The sequence below is a fragment of the Stegodyphus dumicola genome, chromosome 5, assembly GCF_044657685.1.
Source record: "Stegodyphus dumicola isolate Sdum_Otavi_A_Nest chromosome 5, ASM4465768v1".
NCBI lineage: Eukaryota > Metazoa > Arthropoda > Arachnida > Araneae > Eresidae > Stegodyphus > Stegodyphus dumicola.
In genome coordinates, this window is record NC_140772.1 from 182,903,465 (window position 1) to 182,922,793 (window position 19,329).

The 19,329-nt window shown below is 32.9% G+C and overlaps 1 long non-coding RNA gene across 1 annotated transcript; it reads left to right on the forward strand.

The window, feature by feature from the left end:
* Positions 1 to 11,795: 11,795 nt before the first annotated feature.
* LOC146997356 (uncharacterized) lies at positions 11,796 to 17,650 on the forward strand. Its single transcript, XR_015041363.1, has 3 exons — positions 11,796 to 11,890; positions 14,422 to 14,512; positions 17,518 to 17,650. It is a non-coding gene; the product is annotated as an uncharacterized LOC146997356 (long non-coding RNA).
* The last annotated feature ends 1,679 nt before the right edge of the window (positions 17,651 to 19,329 follow it).

Sequence of the window (19,329 nt, forward strand, 5' to 3'; positions counted from 1 at the left end):
GAAAAGTTTTCAAAATTTTCCAACTGTTTAAACATTATGTAATAATAAGGAAATAAAAACTGATTGAAGAGAGAAGCAAGGACTGATTACGTATTTCCCCACCCATGAAGTTAGTTATTTTGTTTACTGAAAATTTCCTGTTATACGTATTGTTGAAAATTTTCATTATTTTTGAAACGATTAGAAATGCTAACGAACGTTAATAGGTTCTAACGTTAGGAACGCTAATGTCTTTCCATTTTAGCATAAGAATATCTGAAATCTAGACATATCATTTTGAGAGTTGTGTTGCCTTGTGCTACTGCAACATTATCAGTCATCTACACCGACGAACAGCCAATTTTAAGAGCTGTTGTCAATTGGCTGTGAAGAAGGTACGGAGCCATGCAGACTAGCTTGGTTTGCTTTATTTAATTACGGCAAAGCACTCGAGGACAATCAGCCTAAAGGAAGGGATGCTTTCGTGAAGGGCTTTCTAATAGAAACTGACTCATATACTTGTTACACACGGTAAAAACTACGAAAACGCCCATGTAGCCATCCCGTTCGCCGGGATTCGAAACCCGAATCGAACTACCAGTGTTCAGCGACTTTGCCGCTAGTGTGCCACACAGACTGACAAATAAGCAGTTCTGAATGTGTTATTAATTTGCTAGAAAAATTTAATTTAACGTTTAAATGATAGCAATAAATTATTTTATCAGACGAATAAATTGAGAAATTTAATAAAACAAAGACAAAAGAAGTATTTACACCAGAGAAGGCGCTAAGTGGTGCTTCAGCTATACCGAATCGCTTATACAGTATATTATTTTATATAAATAAAGAAACACAGTCTTAGCTTAATTTCAAGTGCATATAAAGTGCTCATATCTTCTCTGTTATTAAAACGAAAAGTAACTTGTTCTCTTAATTTAGTATGGAAAAAGCAAATACAGTTATGGCTTAGTTTATTATTTCAAAGTTGAAAGAGAGATGAGTTGGGTATTTAGGCAAATAAAAAACATTATTTAGTGTATAACAAAACAGAGCGCTTTAGAGACGTTTTTCCTTCGCGACCCCTTTTTATCACTGAGATTTTTTCGCGACCCCCCCAGGACCCCGTAATATTTACAAAAATTTTGTGGGACCCCGTAAGTATTGGACAAATCCGACACACGCGTGAGTGAAACTCAATTTTTCACTTGTACTGTAATATACTATTGCAGCTTTAGGTCATTAACTTTAATTTCTAATTTTAAGACATAGAACAATGTGAAAATCTTAAGTAAGTAACAAACGAAAGGACAGCGTCACGTGCAAAGCAAGGAAAATGAACGTTTATGTTATAAAAAGAATGCGTCGAAACGTTTTCGTTTTTTTCTTTGTCTGTATTGTCTTATCTTTATCTATTTTCAGATACATTGTGTAAAAATATTTGGTAATTGTAAAATTATTATAAGTTAGAGAAATATCATAGCTGATAAAATTTTTCGCCACCCCTTTGGGAGTCTCGACCCACAGTTTAAGAAACCCTGCTTTATAGAAATAAAAATATTTTACTTTCCGATTGCTATTTATCCTTGCTCATCATCTGAAATTCTAACCACGGAAGAATACAGCAAAATAAGAAATATGCAAAGATAATTTGTTTCCTTCTTTTTATTACCATTTTATTGTTAAAATAGCATTTGCTTTAATAATAATTATAAAAGCAATGTTATTTGTATTACTATTGTTTTCATGGAAAAATCGATTGCATTTGCTGATCGGTATGATGATCAACGGAAGCCAAATCCCATGCCAAATATAAAGTCGGCGTTGGAATCCTGAGTATAGACATTCGTAAGTACAGTGTAAAGAAGGAAAGAGGAACAAAAAAGGTGGAGTTACGGAAATCTTTTCGAGAACTTGCAGCGCAAAAAGAATTGCGAGGTTATTGAATTCCGTTCCTTGTCTTGTTTTCTACAGAAAAACTATACAAAACGCAAGCCAAAAAAGAATTCTCTGATATATGAATTCCTAGCTGCCAATCCACTCAACCAACTGAAATAAAATTTCAGGTATTGTTATGTAAAGGTATGCGCTCGACATTCTGATGATTTAAAAGAATAAAGCTCTCACGATTACTGTTACAGTAAAAATATTTCCAAATTGTCAAACGGCAATACCCATTTTTTTTTTCCTTGCATAAATTGATATGCTCACTGAAAAAACATAAATGGCGTTAGAACGATAAACGTATGGCAAAAATTGCCGGCGCAAAACATTTTCGAAGAAGAGCACTGTACTGTCTGTCTTCGAGAATAGCTCTAGCCACAGTGTCTGGCGGGTGGCGGTCGCTATAACAACAGGGCTAGTATATTTCAAATAGGTGTGAACCAAGATTGCTTTATTTTTATTTTGTTTTTGGCGGCTGTTGACTGAGGGAAAAGAGTTATCATTCGTTCAAGACACTCCTAGGGAAAATGGGTCAAGACTAGTTTCTATGACAGCAGACAGCTGGAGACTAACTGGCGAGAGCTTTCCTTATGACAGACAGACTGTGAAATGCCAGTAACAACACAAAAAAGGATAGGGGGAAAACCTATTATTGGAAGTGCAAGTTTTCACTGTGTACAACGTTTCAGGATAGATTCACCTCCCGTAACTTTGCAGTCTCGTCGCCACCGCGATCCCCTGACCTCACTTCGATGTATTTCTGCTTCTGGGTTATCTGAAATCTAACGTGCACACATCAAATCCATGATATTTGTTAGAATTTGAAAGATGCCATAAAACGTAAAGTTATACAGATTCCTCTTGTGATATTTACGTTCGTTATTATTGTCAACAATCTTCCGCAAGCAATACATTATCGTCTAGGAAAGTGGACACATTGAAATTTGTAATTCTAATAAAAGTTTTTCCCTCTTCTGTTTTATCATCGGTCCTTTACAATGCTCTTCTTTGCAACTGTTTCAAGCTGGCAATTTATGTCGTACGTTTATCATTACAACGCCATTTATGGTTTTTCAGTGCACTAATCAATGTGTGCAGGGAAAAAAGGTGGGTGTTACCATTCGACAATTTCGAAATTCTTTCACTGTAACCGTAACCGTAAGAGCTTTATTGTTTTAAATTAGGTTTGGACCAGCTCTGCACCAGGTGGGCTACAGACAGGATACTGAGCGTATTAGAGAACCTGACCCTGTGCTGTTCAGGGGGAGGGAAGCGTGAGAATGGAAGAGAACAAAAACTTTAATTGTTTAAAATTAATTTCATTTGCAAACTCAAAATGAATTTTCCTCTCTAAAAATATAACTGGCAAATAATGAATTATACAGTTTTGAGCGCGTAAGTCGCTAGGGGTTCATATATCGGGGAAGTTTTTTTATGACTACCTGTGCGTGATTTTACATTAAGAGGTACAGGATAACCGAATAACTAAATTGACTGATTCATTAAAACAAGACGTCATACCATCCACCACAGAGGTAATAGTAATACAGTCACCAGTGGCTTGCATTCTATGATAGTAACGATAGATGTCTCTGTTTGCTTCTCTTGAAATTATTTATGGGCTTGCCTGCATTTAATAACTGGGGATGAGTAACAACCATTATAACAGCAAGACTCAAATGCCTAAGAATTATGAATTAGATAAGAATTTTATTATCTGCACCAGGTCGGGCTACAACTAGGGCGCTGAGCGTGTTAGGGACTCATGGCCTGGGCTGTTCCAGCTGTTCAGAGGATAGAAGCGAGAAAAGAATAATTTCATTTACAAATTCAAATTGAATTTTCCTCTCTAAACACAGAATTGGCAATAATAAGGGTACACCAGAGCTGAGACTGTGATAATCATATTTTAGCATACAAGCACGGCTATAATTAGAAGTGCATTTGAAAATTTATTCGTATCTTTTGTATGCGCTGGTATGAATAGTAATAGTGATACTAATAATGATAATATACGGTGGCGTGTATACCAATAGGGATACTAATAGTGATAATCCTGCTGGTGAAGACAGTGATAAAGCGGAGCGAGAGATGAATTAAGAATTCTGAATTTAAAAATTCTGTAAGTAATACATGCAACTCTTAATATATTACACTCATGTCCATAAATTAAGGATAATTCGGAGTCACGCGGAATTCGAACTCTAAAATAAATATATCACCTGTAAAATCACTACACACATCTTCAAGAATCATATGCAAATTTCAGGAAGTAACCAGATGACACCGATGGTACGTCACAATGACGAGAGTGTAAGAGAGTGATATATAAGGATACAGGCAAAGAAGTAAAATTGTTCGCAGGGGCTCTATAAGCATTTCAGTGCAATAACCGAATAGTTATGACACAAAGGACGCATTTGGATGATTTTTTACGTGGTAGAATTATCGGCCGTCTGGAATGTGGGCGTACCCAACTGGAAGTATCAGACGAACTTGGAATTGCCCAGAGTGTCATCTCCAGGACGGTTATTCTACGCTACGAGAGTCGATAGCAAGTTGTGGGCCGCCAGATATCGCTGCTAGTGAAAAACAGGTCTAACCTCCTTGAGCCCGACATCCTATATTCTCTGAGTACGGAAGTTGTAGAAAGAGCGCAAAAAAGTCAATCAAGGTCTCGTCGTCAATCAGGGTTGTGCAGTTGACGTACTAAGTAGATAACGGCTTTGTATATGTTTTCGCTCCTGATTTTTTATATATAATAGATCTCTGAATCGGTGGCGAATTTATAGAAAATATGTTGATGCTTTTGCTTTGAAAATATGTCAGAAGATGTTATCATTGCGTATTTCAGATTGCCAAAATTTACGGTTATTTTAATTTGCGATGAACTGCTAGAGTATTTGGAGCCACATTCAGAAAACAAGAACGCAGTTTCTACTGAAAGAAAGGTTATTTATACTATTCCTGAAATTATAGATATAAATTGTAATTATATGCTTTAAAAGTGTAGAAGATAATAAGTTTATTAAGCACACATAGACATCCGATAAGCCTCTACTCGATTTATGCACGGCAAGAATTACGTTTATTTTAAAATCTAACAGTTGAATACCTTACGAACAATACTGTACACAAAAAGGAATGTCGTTCATTATTACGCGAAATTCACACTACTGTAAAATAAAAATTTAAAAAACAATTATAAAACTATAGCTTTATAATATTTTTCCAGTAGCAGTACTACTACTAGTGTGATACTTTTAAAAATAAGTTTTAGCTCAGAAGGGCTATTAACTTCGTTTTGCCATTTTGTAGCGTTTCACTTTTCAAATCGTTGCCACTAAATATCATCGCGCTGTATTATATTTAAAGAAATTAAATAATGAGAAATCTGCATAAATGTATGAATGTTTCTCGCACTGTGATAAAACAACGGTAACTAGAGCCATGAAATTTTGAATAACGTAATCCTCCATCCTAATATAGGTATCTTAGAGGCCAAAATTTGGAACTGGGAATTTGTTTTATTATCTAGTTCATATTTTGTAAAGCGTTTATGAGTGTTTGATTAAGAAACTGAATGATTTCAAAGCGAGCAATGGCAGCATTGTACGGAAAAAAAAAAAAAAAAAAAAAAAGAGGAAAAAAACATTTTCATCTCTAGCGCGCGAAACTATGTATCGGAAATTCTAAAGATACGCTCTTTTTAAATTATATGATTTTGCTGTTGAATTGAATTTTATGGTTTAAATGCAAAGAACATGATATTTAATAAATAAAGGTAACACGCAAAAAATTTTAAAAAAACTTACCTTTTGGGAGTAATATAAAATCTGAAAGCTTTCAGATTTTTTTTTTTTTTTGTGTGTGTGTGTGTGTGTGTAATTTCATTACGCTTTAAAATTGGTTTCTAAGGGAGGACTTTCTGAGGGAGACTGGCTTGTATACACATTACATATGGGGAAAGCCACGAAAACGCCGATGCGGGCAGCTCGTTCGTGGTATTCGAACCTCGGACCAAACTACCTGCGTTCAGCGACTCTACCGCTCGGCCACTGGTGGGCTTATTAGCAGAATTATACTGCATTATTATTGTATTATGCTATAAAGCAACAATGCTATAAGACTGAGACATACCTTTAGAATTTCCGAAACTTAACCAAGCCGCAGAATTCAACAACCAAACCTTTTGGCCATCCAACTATGAAAAGAAAATTAACCCCAATCTTATCCATCCAGCGCTTCGCTTCAGCAAAATAATATTCACCACGTCTGAAGAAAATTCAAGTTCATCTCCAATTGCTTATACTGATGGATCAAAAATTGAAGGAAAAGTTGGTTCCGCAGTCTTTTTTCAAATTACCCCCTCAAATATCATCAAATGGAAAGGCCATCTCCATAATAATAATAGTGTTTTCCAAGCGGAATTGTCAGCTATAAAAGCAGCGATTGAAATAGCCATTCTCAAAAATCTCAACGAATTTAGCATAAAATCTGACTCCCAAGCAGCTATTCTAGCTATTGAAAATCCCTTACCTTCCTCTCCATTGATATCCGACATAAATTCTCTTCTTGGAAAAATCCCAAACTACAAAATTCAAATCTCATGGATCAAAGGACATAGTGGCCATTTTGGTAATGATCAGGCAGATGAATTAGCCAAAGAAGCAGCTATTAATCAAGATGGTACTGAAATCATCATTCCGTGGCCTCGCTCGAATTTCAAGTACCAACTAAAACAACTTGCTTCAAAATCTTGGCAAGATTTGTGGAACAATGCTCCACAGGGAAGACGCACATATAACTTGATGCCCAATGTAAGCTTAGCATCTCTGAACTCGAATCCTTCCCTAAATTACTTTATAACAGGACATGGACCCTTCCCCACATATTTCTACGCAAGAAATTTGGCAAACTCTGACATCTGCATATGTGGGGAACAGGGAACTCCTGATCACTACGCTTTCTCATGCCCCTTAACTGAGGATATTCACATAAAATTCCCAAGAACTGACCTCCTGGCATTCCAAAGATTTTTAATTAAAGATAAACATCAATATCCAAAGTTTCAGAAAATTATGCAACGACTCTCTTCCTATGGCGTAGATCTCTGTCAAGTGTAAATCCACATACAGTTTAAACTTAGTGAACATTTACATGCTGTAATTATGGACAAAATGAATCCGCTCGTGAACTGAACATTATAAACTGCAATAAACCAATATATCTGAAATAACCCATGGACACCTACCTCTTTGGCATTATTATAACAATTCATTTAACATTGTGTTGCCAGTACTAATTATAATTATCTCATTATGTTTATTTGTTTATTAATTATGTTTATCTCCTATTTTGTTGCACCAAATCAGATGTTTAATTTATCTTGTGAATCTCAAATTGTATTCCTACTATTTTGTAATCTACTTATGCCCTACACCATTATTTTTTAATAAATACTGGATGCGGGGCGTACTGTGGAATTGCACGATGTACCATAATAGGCAAACTTTAGACCTTTTGTAAAGCTTCAGTTTATGCAAATTCTTATAAAACTTGCAATTACCCCCCCCTTTTTTTTTTCTCAAAGAGTTAGTATGGGAAGGCATTACCAGTTGACCTATGGTACATCGCTGGTGTCCCCCATACTTTTACCTTTAGAATTTCCGATGCATAGTTTCGCGCGCTAGAGACGAAAAGGTTTTTTTTCCATCTTTTTTGTTCATGGAATAGTACTTTTGTAATCCATTAGTATTCAAAAATCATTGTTTCTTTGCAAACTTAAAAAAAAAAAAAAAAAAAAAAAAAGATACTGTTCGTAAATTGTAAAAGAGATATTGATTATTATTAGTTTTCTATTTAATGTGTCGAAACGCTGGTTTGACAAGGACTTCAACCGCAGAAAAATATTTAAAAAAACGGTGCGAATCTGAAAAAAAAAAATCACCTTCTGTATATTTAAAAAACACTGATAAATTTATAAAATAACCTGAATTAATATAAAAGATTTTCTTGTATGAAATTATCTAAGTGCATTTAGTTACAATATTATTAACGCGAATATCGTTTTGTGTAAGGGTAAAGAAAATATTTTTTCGCGCTAAATTAATTAATGGATTATTTATTTTGAGGGAAAAAAAAAAAAGCACGAAAATCCGAGTTTAAATTATCGCGAAAAGTCAAAGAAACGTTTTGTCAAAGAACGATTCATCTTAACCCGTGTTCTTCATTTTCCATTATACGTCATATATTGATTATTTTTACTTTGGTACTTGCATTGTGAAAATAATATTACTATCTTTTAATTATTTTCACAGAATAAAATCTTTTGAGAAGGAAGAATATTTTAAATAAGCAGTTTTTATATATATAAGAAATTAAAATAACAGCAATGTAATGTTGAAAAAAAGTATTAGTAATTGTGTAACAAAAATTACAATACGAATTAATCACACATACAGGATAGATTAGTATAATTTTGGTATATATTTTATATTGAAAAAATATTTTATGTTAATTATAGAATAAATTATTTAAAACATTTTGATGCGTGTATGATAGCTGAATGCAGCAGCAATCGGCCGTACTGTAATAGCGAATGAATTTAAAATTGTTTATTTCTAAAAAGATTTGAAGTGAGCTTTATTCTTATCTATTACTTTACTCTTATCTATTTACCGTTGCTTTCATGGTATCCCATATCACTCTACATTTCTTAGTCCTGAATTCCTGCGTTAACTTTCCCCTTAAAAGACGGATAACATAGCAGCATATTCTGCTGCGTGTTGGTCATAATACTGTTTTCTGCCATTTTTTTCAAACTACAAATGCAGCGTGTGAGTTAGTGAAATAATGGGAGAATATTCCTAGAACTTCAGCCAGCGCGCGCTATAAATTTCGTCACTCGTCTGTACTGCGATTGGTCTAAAGCTCCTTGAAGCCTTGTCCCCTTTCAGTAAAGTGAAATGGACCCACCCGCCCACCAACTGAGGACCACAGAATGGCTTCCTCCGATAAGTTGTGATGGGTTGTCCATACCGGTTTTTTTGAATCAATATTGTTCCCTCAAGTTGTAGACAGATCCAGTGATCATAGAATAGGCGTCCAGGCTTTGGCTACGATTCCAAGATGGTAATGTGAGTAGACGCTACAGCACAGGTCGCTCCAGAGTTACAACGCCGAATGAGGACGGTATTTGGCAGTTACTGCCAAAAGAAACAGACGGAGCACAGTCTCAGACCTGTCTCATCAGCTCTCTTCAGCCACTGGTACGACAATTTCCAGGCAGACCGTGTACAGACGCTTAGGGCAGCTTGGTCTATATGCTCGTAGACCTGTCAGATGCGTTCTACTTACTGCAACTCACTGTCGCCTCCGGTTGGCCTGGAGTAGAGAGCATGCATTGTGGACACCCCAACTGTGGGCTTGTGTGATGTTTTCCGACGAGTACAGGTTGAGCTTGCAGTCTGATTCTCGCCGGACTTTCATATGGAGAGCTCCAGGTACCCGTTACCACCAAGAAAACATCAATGAACGACACCGTTACGGTGGTGCAGGAGTGCTCGTTTGGGGTGGAATTATTCTGGGTTCCAGAACTGACCTGCATGTTCAAATTGGAACCATGAGAAGCCAAATCTATCGGGACGTCATTCTGGAACAACCATGGACCTTATAAGAGTGGGCGGGGCGCGCGTCACCGATATGTCGGCAAGAGAGAGTAGGGACGATCTAGTTTACTTTAACACTGAAACCTATGGCGTTTGTATCACATAACTCTTTTTAATTATTAAATGTGATACGTTGTATAGTGATGAGATTATGAAAGCCGTAGTTTTTTCCAAATAGGATTTAATATATCTCATTAAAGCACTTTTTACTGCATTTCGCGCATTTTTTTCATGCGTAATTCTTGTACAAACATGTTTACTTTGGTAAAACGGTAAAAAGTCTAAGCACAAAATTTATGAACTTAATTTTGCGTAAAAATAAAATAAAATTAAATAAGATTGACAGTACCCCCATAGCACAAAACATCCTCAGGATGTCCTATTTAAGTCGCAATATCCCGGGACATACTTAGGATGTCCTAAGGAGGTTGATTCTCAGATGTCCTGAGGAGATCGTAATTTAACATCCTGAGGATGTCTTATTTAAGTCGCTATGTCCCGGGATATGACAGGATGTCCTGAAGATGTTGATTCTCAGATGTCCTGAGGAGTTCACCAATTTCACATCCTGAGGACATTCATTCTGCATTGTCCGGAGGACTTTCGTTGTCAAACATTTTGAGGATATTTGTTCTCAAATTTACCAGTTTTAATTTTTTGACATTGCACATCTGAAACTTGCACATTATTTTATTTTCCATATGTATTTTACTAAGTTGTTTCTAAATGCTGTACATTAAAAATATTGATATGATTGATGATTTATTCTTGTTATTTTGTTATTAATTTTAACTGCTATTTTTTCTGACGTTTTTAAAAATTTATTTAGTTACGGAAAAGATTTTTTTCAATGGATTAACATTTTCTAGAATATTTGCAAAATTCTAAATAACATATTTTTTTTATAAAAAATGTATAAATTACATGTATAATTACAGATTACAAACCCTACTACAAATATAGGTAAAATTAGATATATATATATATTTAATTACGGAAACGATTTTTTTTTTTAAATTTGGGTATAGACACATTAGGTATTTTTTTGGAAGCAGGAAACATGAAAAATTAGCAACTGCCTTCGCCGGGAATCGAAGGACGGACCTCTGGAATACCGGCCCAGTGTGCAGAACCACTACACCACGAAGACACGCTAGGTGTGGTGGTGGTGTATTTAATTATGGCAAAGCACACTAGGGCTATCTGCCTAAGGGGAGGGATGTCTTCGTGGAAGACTTTCTAAGGGAAAGTGGCTCGTATACACGTTACACGTGGGGAAAACCACGAAAACACCCATGCAGCCAGCCGTTCGCGGGATTCGAACCTCGGATCGCACTACCAGGGTTCAGCGACTTTACCACTCGGCCGCTGGTGGGCCGAAGACACGCTAGGAAAGCGGGAGAAATACCTTATATTACTTCTCTTTTTAAAGGCCGACTTTTTTTTAAGGGGATCCAATCACTAAATCCTGGGTGTGGATATACCTCATCCAACACCTTTTTAGTTCGGGCGCCACTGTAGAGACATTAGGATTTTTTTGGGAAGCCGTAGAGATGAAAAATTAGCAACCGCCTTCGCCGTGAATCGAACCACGGACCTCTGAAATACCGGCCCAGCGTGCAGAACTATTACACCACGAAGGCACGCTAGGAAAGCGGGAGAAATACCTCATAAGGAAAATTTTTTCCCTCTAATTACAGGACAGAAAATGTTTTTCAATCGCGCGATCTGTTATTGATATTGAATTACAGTCGTGCGATAATTTCGCAGTAAAGATACATCTCTGATGACTATCCAAGATTCTAGAAACTTTGGTCTTATATAGAGATGGTCGTCTTATAGAAATAATGCTTAATATCAATATTTATTTATAATCTCAGAACTATTGGTCACTTTCAGAAGTGGTCGTTTGAGAGGCGATATTCTATATATTTATTTACTGATACTCTCAGATTCCAAAATTTGTTTATATTCTCAGAAACATTGGATGGAAGGTGGTCTTCCCATACATGCAAAATTTTACATTTCATTAAAAATGAATTCGGCGTTATTTAACTATTTCCCTATTAATTAATTAATTAGATAAAGAAAAAATTAGGAAATAGTACTGTTTATTACGGAATAATGTAGGAAGTTCTACAGAACTATATTCTTTCCCGTCATTTCATATTGTATCCGGCAAACTACTAGTTCCTCGTATTCTTCCGCAAATCCGTAAACATCTGTCTGATTTGAAACGAAATCCAAAATGGCTGCGCCATGAGGTTAACTTGTATGGATAATTTTTTGTTGCGTGAAAGGTAAGTTCAATTGCAATACTTGTATGTTTACTTTTTTGCTTTTCGAATTTATGTCATTTTGACAGTTAAATGTTTCACAGCTTTATGAATTGTTACCATTCTGTCGTGAATTACGTGTATCTCAATGGCTGGCTGTCTTTTCAAATATCTAATTTGCCCTGCTATCCAAATGTTTATGACTGAATTTTTTTTAGTCTAGTTTATGCATTCAGTTTCAAAATAATATGTGTGATCAAATTGCTTATTATTTTATTGCAGCAATAAATTTATGTTAAATAGTTTGAACAATTGTATAAAAATAAGAGTTTGCATTGTTTTGTCCAAAATATGTATGGTTGAAACATTATCTTAATCTAGTTTGTAATTCAAGTTTTTTTGGGGGTACTGTTCTGTTATTGGGACCAGAATCGGAAATGTATGAACCTGTGTTCGTAAGTATGTGCATAGATGTGTATATGTAGACACACAAATATACAAGCATACATAAATACATTTCTGAATCCGGTCCTGATAACAGAACAGTACCTTTTTTTAATCTTTTTTGAATATTTTATAAAAGGATTAAGCATTTTTCAAACTGCATATCATTTTAAGATTCGACTTGCAGGAAGACAAAATATGGTCATTCAATCAAATGCTTATGAATGCTTTTATCATTTTCTCATAAATATTGTTTGCATTTTTATTGTATTTTAGATACTTTAGTTATGTAAAGTGAACATGAGAATATTAGGAAAGCTGAAGAATATGAATAGCTACCATAATACATGTATTTTTTCATCGAGCCCATTGTTTTAGAAACCAATGCACCATTATTATATGCTGGCTTATTTTATAGTTATATGCAGTTTAATTTTATGTTCATGTTACTGTAGTATTGTCATTATAGTAAAAGTATTGATAATTTTTGTTGAATCTTGCAAGTTGCCTAGCGTTCAGAATTATTACTACCGAATTTTACTGATAGGTTTTTTTCGAGTTGACATAATCTGTCTGATAAATAAAATAAACTGGTGTTTAAATTATATGCATTTCTCTTAATGTTTCATTGAAAGTGAGATGGAAATATAAATGCTATCCAGAAAAGTGAATTCTTTTTGCCTGAAATAACAAATTGTGCTAAATGATTAATGTTTATATCATTTTAGAAATGTCAATATTAAAGTTTCTCCTCCTTCTCTTCTTTGATTTTGAAATAATTTATAATAAAATAATATATGCATAAGTGTAATTAATGTAAAGTGTCATTCAATAATATAATTTATTTTTACTCATATTTTTATATTTCTTATCTGGGTTTTCTTTTGGTGTTAGAAGGAGGAAAAGACTGTAATGTTTTAATTAAGGAAATAATTAAAACATTACAGTTTTTTAAATAACACAGTTACAGTAATGTTTATTGAAGCAATCAGTACTGTGTGATTGCCAGTGATTGAATAATGTTAAAATGCATTGTTCATAAGGAAATCTTTGTGGTATAGATTTTATTTTGACACAAGCTGAAATTTGAATTATTAGGAAGCACTTTGAAAACCCGAATTATTTCCTGAATCATTAATCAGGCCAATATATAACATACAAATTTTCATACAAAATTATTTCTTTGAGCATATTATAAAGAGCCCATTTAATTTTATTATTTGTACAAATTTTAGACAAAAGTAGCATGTAACAGTTAAAGATTTATTGAAGCCTACTTGTTACTTGTGGTAACAAAGAAGTGTGAAAGATATTGCCACATTAGCGAACATGACGATCATTGATGCTTAGGTTAGAAATTTAATAATATATTGAGAAATACTGGGAACTTTCAGAAGTAGACATTTTGGAAATGATGGGCTTGATAAGAAATTTGCATGGTTTTATTATTTATTCTTTAGTTAAGAATGGATTTTAGATGTTCATGTGAAAGAATTCTCTTTAATTATATGTGAAAGAATTGTTAAAGTTTGGCATTTAAAAAAAAGGAATTAATAATATGCAATTATCTTTTTATTATACATATATTACTATATATTTCTAATGCGCTATGTAAATGTCAGTGCTAAACAATTGAGATACTATTTTCGGGGCAATCTTTTCTTATACATGAAAAATTCTGATACTACTTTCTTATCATCTGCCCTCACAGCTTCAACTTATGCTAAAACAGCAAGAGTATGCACACAATAATAGCAAACTATGAATATGCATACCACACACATGTATTTACATGCTTTATATTTAATCTTTATTTCTGAATAGTATTCCATTGGATGAAAAATATGTGAATATTGACCCAATATATATATTTTTGTGTGTGTGCATCCTAAAATTTCTTGTTTCTTATAAAGTGCTTATTTGAATTACTACTTGTGAACAGAGCAGTAGATATGAACCGTAAACTAACCATTTTGCCAATTTTCACAGCTTTGCAGATAGTCAGAAAGCACCAAAATTTGTAATAATGTAAGTTTAAATGATGTTCTATACTTTTGTGTTAATTTTTCTATTCTATTAATTCTATTACTGTGTTATCAAACTTTCTGCAGGAATTTTCAACTGGTTAAGATGTTATTACCATGTGGAGAAGAATTTGGTTTTCAAGCTAGAAAAAATTGCAGCTGAAGGATTTTGTAGAAGGTCAGTCAAACTGGTTTTAGTTAATTATAATTTAATTTTGGGTGAAGAATTCTCAAATTTATTTATCATAAGTGTCTAAAGGTCTTCTAAATTAAATTCTGCTTGTTTTTGAAATTTTTCATGACATTCATTCTTTGATTACTATTATTATTATTATTTTTTTTAATTTACTAACTTATGTCCAGGCACATAATGTTGCATTTAATGCCATACCTTAAATATTGTAAAATGTTAAAATAATACATTTCACTTAAAAATGTGGTTGTGACAGTAAATTTTCTGTTACATTTAATCATATCTATAAACATTGGTATACATCATTTTTCAATAATCTGTATATTATTTTGTGCATTTCTTTTACATCCAAGATCTGGCATATGACTTGCTTTTCAAACTGATAACATGGTATAATAATGTAATCTAATGGTTAAAGTTTACTATGGAACGGGCCAAATTTAATAAATTATTCTTTGATAGAAATTTATTCATGTGTTCAGTGTGTCTCATCTCTTTAAATTGCTAAAGTAAATTTTATGTACTTGCATTTAAGAATTTTGACTGTATCAGAGTAATTTTGTTTCAGTTATTATAACATGCAAGGGAAATAATTCATTCATAGCTCCGTATTTAAAATTAGTTAATTAAAGTCCTTAATAAAGAGGGACGTTTTGTTGTTTTTAATGTCGATAGAGTTTAATTCAAAAATATGCCACATTAAGGGTTACTTTTTAACCTAATTTAAAATTTTCATTACTTTAACATGTCCAATAATTGTTATTTTAACTCCGATATTGTAATAATATCAAAATTCCTTACTTTTTGATAGGTAATCCAAATGTAAAACAAGAAAAGAAAAAATTAAAATCTAGAAGTATATTTATTTCATACCTCTAACAAATAAAAACAACGCAAGCACTTTTTACTGTCTATCGGCATAGTGTGGCATGTCCCGTAAGACTGAGATTTGTATGGTCAAATCCATGTTTCAGTTAAAGGAAAATGCATGCACAGTCTTCTGATTTTCCCTTCGATTAAGGATTCTGTATATACTAGCATAAGAAATATATTAGTTAATGCAGTGTTATACATCAATATTTATTGGCAATTATTGTGGCTATGTTTATTATAATTTTGTTCACTGTAATGGCTGGAGTGCCTAAACCATCATGCTGTGTAAACAAAACTCAAATCTTCATCTCTGCATACTGCTCCACTAGTATTTAAACCACTGAAATGGTGATTATGGTAGAACATCTTTGGTAAAAATTTACTCTACTGTAACCCTTGGTGAATCATTTCTTTTTTTTATATCAAGATCGTCACCTGAGAGGATCGGCACCAATTTCAAGGTGGCCGCTACACAAAACCAAAATAAGAAGTCAAAGACATACACAAACTCTGTGTCCATGTACACATCGACCTATTAAAACGAACTGCACAAACTGGGCATTGTGCACTGCTTAACTTTGTCCATGTACACATTGATCTATTTTCACTTTAAGAAAATCAGAAAGTTAAAAATATCATAGTTACCAGAAAAAATTCACCACTGTCTTAACATACAGACAACCAAAAATACACAAACAGAGAGGAATAAGTTACCAAAAATACATATTTCCTAACATAAAAACATTAAACAACAAATCTTCTAACAAAAATTAACACACAGAGACAAAAAAATAAATGAAACGTCATTTTTTTCACGTACCTTTTTTTTCACATGCATATGTTTAGGCTTCCCACCACCATCCTCCAGGTAAGCAATTCAATTCAACTTTTCGTTTCTTAGTCACCTCAGACGTACTGAAACGATGGTACCCACACCAAAATAATAAATAGCATGTTCAAAATACAAGACCATACCACTTCCGTGCAACCAAACACAGCAATTGAAAAGAATGGTAAGAACCAAAAACCTGGGACCGTACAAAAGGTTTACTATTAAAAAAAGTAGCTCAAAACTAAATTTATCACAACATGTTGGCAATATTTGAAATAACTCCTTTTTATTGACAAAAAAAAAAAAAGTTTTTTTTTTTTTTTTTTTTCCTAAAGGCTACTTTCGCCAACATTATCAACATTAGGGTTACCGAAAAACTTATTTGACGCAATGGGCTTCCACATTTCACAAACAACCACTTTGCGATTTTTTTTCAGACAGAAACCAAGGTGTACCATACAGTAAAGATTAGCCACATCTTCATTTACTACTGTTACAAGTACTTCTTTGGTAAATTTCTGCGGTTAAATTCAAAAGTTTAAAATTGCATTAACATGATCTGATTCAGAGTCATAGCTAGGGTTTTCAGCGCTCAGGGACAACTGAAGATCTCGCGCCCCCTACTGCTTGCCAAGGATGGAAAACATTTAATTCTAAAATGTTCTAACATTTGGCGTCCCTTGGATTCTGCACCCGGGGACAGATGCCCCTCCTTCCCCCTCTAGCTACGCCCCTGATCAGATTTTATTTTCTGCACGTAGCTAACAATTACTTATGTGTTGTCAGATAAATGTTACCAGATGCAGTTAATTATTTTTTACTTGCCAATCTCATGAGACAAGTTTTTTTTTGCTCCTGCAAGACTTTACTTTGTGTTGCAAAATAAATTCATTCTCACTCTTTTTGGTCTTGCCTATACATTAAATTTAAAATAGTTTTATGAATAGGTAAGATGTGATTATCATAATTTTGTTTCTCTCTTTATCTTGGCAACTTTATATGTTGATTCAGTATCCAGGTTACCTACCAGTGGCTGATTGATAAAACTGCTCATATGTTCAGCTGGTGGTTTGAGTTTATTTTCTGACATAAAAAATTTTAAAAGGCATCCCCCATGTTTATTTTACTATAATCGAAAAATCAAATAATTGCTACTCTGTTTATAGGTATTAAATGTTAAAATATTTTAAATGCTTCCTTTAATTTGCATTGTAATAGTCATTTGTTTAAATTTAATTATGAATTATATTCACATTGAGTAATTGTGAGTGTTTTTTTATTTTAGGTGCTGTGAAAGGCAATGACAGAGATCCAATTTATCAAGAGTTCTTATATACATAAGAATACATGGATATAAGATTGTTTTTCATGAATTCAAATAAAATGTGATAAATTGGATTAATAAAAACTATTTTGAATTTTGAAAAGTGTTTTTCCTCTGTTAATCATAATATAGTGCCATAAATTTCTGAATGTGTTTATTTTTCATCCAAATAAATAGCTTTACAAAAATTTGTCATATTAATAGATATTGCATAATTTAGCATTATTATAAATATTAATTATAGCAGATTTAGCTGAACTACCTTTTTAGTCTCTGCAGATGAAGTCACAAAGGTAAGTGGTTAGATATTTTTCCGTATTCCCCATTAAGTAATTTTATCTGGTAAATTACCATTACTTATATACTAAAGGTGAAAGAATAAGCTTTCCTTGAAGATACAAAAATTTGCAGATATTTCAAAAAATTGGTATACGTAAAAAAGTTCTTAAATTGCCACATATGCGAAACTGAAAATGTTATATATGAAATAGTTCAGAAATATAAATATTTTCACTATTTTTTAACTATAATTCACTGCATTTGTTATATATAATCACAATTTAAGGTAGCAGTGCTTTTCTCACTGTGATTTCTCATGTATTTTGATTCATAAATCCACGTATTTTGATTTCTCTTTTGAGACCGAATAAAAAATGAACTAAACATTCTCGTTGACATTGAGAGTTGAATAAAAGCTCACCTCAAAATAAAATGAATTAATAAATTTATGGAAAATTTTACATAGCATATATTGAGCAGAAAGAGTAAACTTAATATACTTAATGGAATTAATAATTGGTAGAGTTGATTGCAGAATAAAATGCCTTAATTGCATGGTAAACAGTAGATCTTTTGAAGTTTTTCTATGTTGCGTAAAATGCAGATTTAAATTTTTGATATTGATTGTCATATAAATGGCAATTAGTGTTTTATTTTGCTCTGAAATGAATGGTTAGTAATAAAATTCTGGATGAGACAACCTTTAACATGCGCTAGAATTTACAAAGTTTAATTTGGTGCTGATTTCAACGGGTAAATTTCATTTTACTGAATTTTGCGTAAAATAATACGAATGAACCATTGCAAATTATTTTCAGAACTTTTTTTTTTTTTAATCTAAAAGGGCTATTAGTTTTGAAATGTGACTTCATATCGTCAGTCGTAAACTTGTTTCGCTTTTCATTCAAGTCTTGCCATTTGGCAAAATTTAACATATTTATCTTTAAAATCTAATATATTATTGACTAACAAGCCAAGCTATTTAAAAGCATTACACACAGTTCTTAACAATGCTTTTTTTAATTTTTAATCTGATTGATTTAAAATGCATTTAATTCATGATATATCTAATTGAAAACATTTTAATATTTCTACATAATTACATGATATATTTCTTCAGTTTTCAAATATATAGAAGATATATAACTTTCTGGTGTCAGTATCTTATAAAATGTTTTGCTATTTCCACTGCCTCATCTGTATTGATAATCTATGCATTCATAAACTTTTAGCCTCTTTGAGTGACTGCTAAAATCTGAGGCCTTTCAGATTTTTTTTTTAATTGTGTGAGCAGAAAGATAGAATTTTAGAAGAGCTTCTTGAGTTACCTTTTGAATGATATAAAGAATTGTTAACATAATGTCAAATTTTTTACAACTAAATATTAAATATATAAAAAAGCCTGCAGCATTCTCATGTTACAAAAACATACTTATTTATTCTGAGGCTAGGAATTGATTTAGTTTTAAAAATACAATTTATTCCTTTTAACAA